Below are 7,293 nucleotides of genomic sequence, written 5' to 3' on the forward strand. Positions count from 1 at the left end.
AGTGTTACGGCAAATGGTTAGGAGCGGACTAGATCCAAGTATCTAAAAGAGAAGCGTCCGGAGTGAAAAGATAACCAGCCGACTCAGTGACTGACCGAACGATGGTACACTAAAACCAACACGAACGTGTGCGCGCGTCAAAAAAGATCGCGTGTACGGGCTATGACAAAAGGTAGCTAGAGGCGAAACCACCGAAACAGCACGCGATGGCCGATAACTGCGGGACGATAAACAACTCGAAATGATAGCAAGCGAACAGCGTGGTTGTTAAACCAACTAAAGAACAACGCTTGATGGCAGTTCTGTCTGACATCGATGCCGAAGCAAGCATAACAACTATACAGGGCAGCTTTAGCTGGACGGGTACCCAGATCAGGACTCTATCCCTGTTGGACACGGGCTGGGCGCGGACTCAGCAGGACTGAGCAAGGCGTCGCCGATCGACGTGCCCTACGGAGCCATTTAGCGGGTCCATATTCAGGCTTCGAAGAGGGCTGAGTGCAAGCGGGGAAATCACCGTCTTTAACGTTGTTGGGTCGATGGTAATTGTGATGTTTAAGGATGCTGGTGTCGCTTGAAGTGAGGATGGCCTTCTTTGCCTGTAAAATCTAAGACCTACTGCTACAGGCTGTCAAAAAATCTCTTCTGAAAGACGTAGTCGGAAGAAGGACGATATATACGGGTAGGCAGTTATGGCGATGGCGACAGAGGACGGGCAAATCCGGAGAGAAAATTCAAACCGGTGTCCTGCTGAGGTCTGAAGGTTGAAGTTGCTTGTTTTCTAAATGCCTGAAATCCTACGGCGGGCACTGAGCTGGCCCAAAATTAGACCGTTTGGGGAATAAGAAAAGGATCACAGACTTGCGCGCTTTTTGTGCAGAGATCCTCTATGTATTTTGCTTTTGTCGCCAAAGGTCTAGTTCCGCCAGTCTTTTCTCGTCCTTATGTAGGAGGCTACAGAACACTTCGAGAAAGCCATGCATCGTTACAATGGAGGGAATTGAATACAAAACAAACAAGACTACTCTATACCGTCGTATACACTTAACGATTCATATATATGATATTGCAAGGTTACTGCTTGATCGCCTTTTACTGACATACCAGAAGCTTGGGGGAAAGTTGGGAAGCTAAGAAATAGGCATCAACAGAAGATTTGAATTTTACTGGGTTCCGAGATGAAGCCGTTGATTACAAGGGATAGTTACCTGGTAGCCTCAGAAACAACTGTGAGACGCGGGACGGTTTCAAGCTCCAGCGGGTAGAACTGACAGAACATCGATTGAACCCAAGTTTTACATTGTAGGCGATGTATTGATTGTTCCAAATAGCTTTGTGGACAAATAATAACGATACTGTACTCTATCGGAGCATCGTGATGGATACGGAGAGATAGAGGAGAACCCTCATTGCGCTCATTAACATCGATTACCAGATAAGGGCTCTACCTGAGATTACTCGAACAATCTCAAAAGACAATGTTTCAGGTCCAATGACACCACAATTACTGCGTGGAATCTATTCTATAAATTCAGACTATAATGACGCTAATGTGTATGTGGAATAGCATAAAAGAAAAAGAGAAAAAAAATTAAGGTATTTACAATACTTTCCGGCGCGAACTTTTGAATCATTGTTCACGTCATACGTTCTGCACGCAGAGCAGAATTCATTCTACAGTTAAAGCTGTTGCTTAGATTGAAAAAACACATAAAACAAAATTTCGAATCAGGAACTTTGCTGTTTTTAGTTGAGTTATTATGTGACTGGTTGTGCTAATTCGTTAGTTTTCCGCCACGACGCGGAGCTGTCAGGCCACGTGAGACAGGAGGTAAATGGGAGGAATCAGATCAACGTCGATTGATTCAGATATAACTAGATTGTAATAGGATTTAGCCACTAGACAGGTACCTAGTTAGATCTTAGACAAAACACCTGAAGTTTTGACAAACATTGTTACGACATTTGAGACGGCTGATGACTGTCACGTAAACGTATATTTGAACAATGGATAAAGTTTTTGTTCTTAGAGCATCAATATCACAAAAGCCTATCGATCTGTATATTCACCGAATTGAATTGGATTAATGTCTTCGTCGTCACTATTAGGAAGTAACAATTTCAGCCATTTGTATTCACTGCTAGGAGGTTGTTAAAAGCTTGACGGAATATTGAGAAAGCTAAAATAAACGAGCTAATTTATTATAGATTAGTTGTTAGTAAAGCCAATTTAGTATATGGTTAAATCTTCTACACTAGGGCATCTCTTCGAGTCAGGAAGGACCGAGCTACCATTATGTTAACTACACATGTGTAGGACACTTTGTTACAAAGCCATATTTCTATTGAAATTAGAGTGACTGCATAGAGATGCTACAGTTACAGGCTGACTCAGCATATGGATATATCGATAGTTAACTTTCGATCGACATCAAAGAGGGCCGAAAACGGACCGTAATGTCGAATATTCAGTTATCAGAACAGACAGCATAAGCAATTATGGTACATGCAGATACATTTGATAGAATCGAACGAGTTGACTAACCATCATTGCACAAAAATTAATGTGAGCTACATACCTTATTCTATAATAACAACAACGGATGAATGGGTTTGTTTCTGCTGGTACTTTCAACAGCATTGGGCGCCCCTGGCTGCTCCCCCCGCCGTTCATCAAATTTCATTTGGCTCAGTCGCAGGAAAAGGTGCACTCCATTTTTAAACGGGTTATAACGGTGGCAATTTGTCGGAATGCTTTCGGCTCTTTTTGCGATTGACAGAGGATGTGGTGACCAGTCTATTCGGTCACCTGTTTGTTAAATTTTTGTTAGCGGCGCTGTTAACCCAGAATATGGGTAGCATACCGTAGCAGTTTGGACGGTGTTCACTCCCTGTTAAACGCTGAAAAAACAGTAGCGAGATAGGAACGTAAGCTTCTCGGTCGACATGAGCCGGTGTCGCTGCACACCTGGGGTTGTTTAGAAGCTTGTCCTTATAGTGCAGATCAGAACGAGGTCGCTCTTCGCCCGACCCCCCCCCCCCCCGCTTCCCCCACAGACATTAGCTTGTACAAGTAAGCTTGAAAGAAAGGAAGAACGCAGAACGAGCACTCGCCTGCAGCCTGATCCAGCGACAGCTGTCATAGCTTTTACCGCAAGTCGTCGCCATTGTAATCGCAATGGATGCCTGAGCTGAGACTGTCACTAAATAGACACTTTGTTTAAACCGACGCTTATGAGACACACACAAAGGCAATGACAACAGCAACAACGAGAACGCACACGGACATAAGTTCACAGCTATAGCCCAGCATTTACCGTTGGGCCGGAGTCTTTAGGCCCGATTGTTGCGATTAAAAGCGAAAGACAAATCGTTTGTAAGATTTAGTTTTATTACAAACGGAGCCATCGGAATTATAGCAGCTAGTTGTCATTGCGAGGTGTGACAATACCCACATTTAGGTCTCGCTAAACCACGACGCTTCTGACAGATGGCATCAATATATACAAACGCGATGGGATCGTGGCACCGCGTTTGGGCGGGGCAATACTCGGTAGCAACTGTGGCTGGCACCAAAGCAGAAAACAGCTAGAAGCAACAACATCAACGGCAGCAAACGCAACGCTTCGACAGTTCTGCCCCCCCGGAAAGGGCTGTTGCTATAATCCAGTTTGAATAGCACCAGAATCGACAATATCCACAATTTTTATTGTTATTATTACTGCACTTAATTCTTGTATCAGGCCTATGCTAGAGCTTAGTAAATATTCACCCGCCGCTCAGTGTAATGTTTCCTCGAATGAATTTCTAAGAGTCCTCGATGGCTGAACGGGGCGCGGTTTAAACACGAGGGTGAGTATAGTACGTTTTGAGCAGCGCGTCACGTCAAGGATGATTACGACGAGTCAAGGGAGCCGAAAAAACTCACGTATCCATGATTTAGTCAATGTAAGAAGCGTGTCAACAACTTTTAATGGCGTGACAACGAAGTTCATTTGCCTGCCGTCGAGCTTTAGGATTACATACATACGGGTAGCTTAATTAGTACTGATCCAATCTATTGGATCAGTACTAATTAAGGATTGGTAAAACTTAAAAAAAAGAACGTTTAATTCACTGTATAATGTTCTTGCGGCGACAAACTGTATAAACGCAGTGAAATATGACTAGTTATGTCGCGGCCACCGCCCATTTTAACTTTTAAGTTCGTTTACTTTTATCTAAACTAAAGTGCAACGCTTTCACGGACGTTGAACGTCTGTATAACGCTTATGGAGGTAACTTTGAATGTGTGCTGTCTGCAACAATCGACTTATCGAACAGTTCTACATTGCGTCTTGTTTTTTAGCCAAACAGGCAAGAAATAATCAAGCTAAAATAGATCGAACCGAAGTTTTAGAAATGGGGCAACTTCGTCGGCAACATTGCAAGGCGTTGTAATAATCCTCAACTAAAAGCTCGATCAGATTTCGGTCTAGCACTCAAGAGCTCTTTGTGTGGTAGAAACACTCATTGGACGTGATGACAAAACTACCATGACACGTACCGGCAGATCCACCATATCAATCCTGAATGTATCGATTTGTCCACCCTGTTCTTGAGCAGATTCAGTTTATATCGCAGAGGCACGATTTATCCACATAAAATGTCGATCGTCAGCATGACGGCGCAGTAAAGCGCTGAAACTGGCTAGATACATATAGCAGGCATCTCCTTTCACTAGATAAATACAATTGCTGATCGTGTTTATTCATCATTATATAACCTTCCGTATTCTTACCGATGCGTACGGTACAATTGTAGGATACAACGGTGGCATTAAACCATTGTAGAGAAAGAAAAGGCAAACTACAACGACATAATTACGGGTAATCTGTATGCATTATATAAGATCTATTGTAATAGCCGGGCAGTGGGAACAGCTGTAAAGGTTCTGTGTTCTACCCCGTGCAGCCTTGCGTTGTCGTAGAAGAGCTCCCAGTAAACTTCCACTCAACGAGTCATTACTATCAAGTTATCACAGTAGTGTTTGGGATAGCGGCGAGTTCGGTTAACACTTTAATGTCTTACACAATCCATAACAGCAGCACAAGCAGCGGTTGTACTGACGTAAATAGTAAAAACGAAACGCTTTTCACGTTCTTGATCGTCGACGCTCCGTTCCGCTGATATCGTGGGAACAACACTGTGGGGTCATACCTCGTGTCGCATCTCGATTGTATATGGGGGTAGGCCGTAGCTGTATGAATACGTGGTGGTTAATACGGACAACGGTTATTTAATCCAGGGCAGGAGCACTGAATGGCGTCTTGAGCTGAGCGACTGACTTTCGGGTTGGCTCTTTGGGATAGCAGTCTAGGGCTTTCCCATCTTTCCCTTTTGTAAGCATGTGTAAGAAAGAAACGTCCCAATATAAGATCTTATCGGAATTGAGGCATGAGATTCGCACGGGATGAGAAATTGAAGCGAGAAGGGTTCTTGATTTAGGTACCGAGATCAGCCTAGGATTGATACTACTTGAAACAACACAGTCACACAAAGGCAGACAATAGACTAGAAAATGGCAACAAACGAAGTGAACGAGATATTGGAGTCGTTGTAAGTAATAGCGTCAGGGCAGCGGAAACTAAGTTCGGGACAGATGGACGTTCACCAAGCTGTCAAGATATACTGTGCCACCGGAGAAGGGTACGAGGGTAGCCATATGGCATCGGTTACTGTCTCTGATCAGGTACGATCAAAGTCTTCCTGCCCATAAACAATAACGAATGTCACGACGAGCCTGCCACCAGGGGCCAATATCATTTTCACATAGATCGACAAGTTTCAAGACAAGTCGTACTCACTCATGCGACTTCATCTCTGCTACGGTTATTTCTTTCGTGCTGTCAGATAGTCTAATATACATGCCGAACAGACCTGAATGACCTAGCCACAAGTGGATCAGAATGTCGTCCACTCAACAAAGCATTGTGCTCCGATGCCGGTTGGAGGTCGCCGACGTATGCAAACGTGTGAACATCCTCCCAATATGGTGAAATCGCAGCGTAGAATGCGATACGATATTGCCACACAAATACTTCGGCTAGAGCAGGTTGTCGAGGCGAGAACTGTTCAGCGTAAGACGAAAATATAACAACATATTGAAACGTCAAACTGCATCAAATGATTGGTAGTTTTCACATCTAGCGTAAATTCAGACACAGGAACACGGGACGCCACCAGAGACGCCAGCAGGTCGGTTAATCATAATCCCCGAATCAGTATTTCACACGTGTACACACGCGGAAATGCGTACCTTCGCGCTAACCTACGAAAAAAAACAGAAGCCTAAAAAACTTTGCTCATGCTTCATAAGAGTACCTGTGGTACACACAATGGCTGTCGCGGCGTGGGTGGCGGCGTCACAGGTGACGAACGCCACATAGAAGATTTTTGTGGCTTCTGATGGAGTCGAATTGATATTGTTGAAGTAACGAGTCAATCATCCTTTATAAATAGCCGCTAAGTCCGACGTGTCACTTCAGCTTGTTTGAGTATATGGCCCATTTATTGATGGAGAGCCAAATTCATATACGTGTTGTGCCAGTTTCGGAGCCCTTCAGATCTACAGTCCCGGGGCTAAATTGACGGCTTTATTCACACAGACCTTTACTTTATAATCTGTGCGCGTTTGTTGGCTCGATGCCAATAGTATGCGCTACACGACTAGGAAACTTGTACTTCGTGACTTTTTTTTTGTTTCCGTTAGAGCTCATATCCAAGCTGTACATAGTATGTACAACGAGCATACAGGGTGCTTGATAATAATCATATTTTCAATTTCTGCTGAATAAAGAAACCAAATAAAATTTTCTACAAGCCCAACTTCGAATGACTTGATGTACATATCGGGATCGCTCTCACGGAAACTCTGTCAGATTACAGTGAAACATGGACCAGCTGCCAAAATTTAGTGGAAGATAGCATTTACGCGGAGGTGTCACTCCGCCATTACTTGCATTACGGAAACTCAAATTCAAAAGGCCTGGCTAACGCTTGTTCTAAGTTTTCTATATTTTAACAGAACGCAGACGGCACATTTTTAGTCGTTCTGCGCATGACAAAACCAACAACTACCATGACTGCAATGAGAAAAGACGACTTAAGTAAGTACTCGAGTACCATGGCGGGTAGTAGGGATGTTACGGTCCTATCGGCATGCTTCTTAGAGTCGTTCTTATTAGACGATGTATATATTGATGTCAAATAGGACCTTTCGTTTTTGATTATACTATATTTCAAGGTCTTTGT

The sequence above is a fragment of the Varroa jacobsoni genome, unplaced genomic scaffold (assembly GCF_002532875.2).
Source record: "Varroa jacobsoni isolate VJ856 unplaced genomic scaffold, vjacob_1.0 scaffold_1334, whole genome shotgun sequence".
In the NCBI taxonomy this organism is placed as follows: Eukaryota; Metazoa; Arthropoda; class Arachnida; order Mesostigmata; family Varroidae; genus Varroa; species Varroa jacobsoni.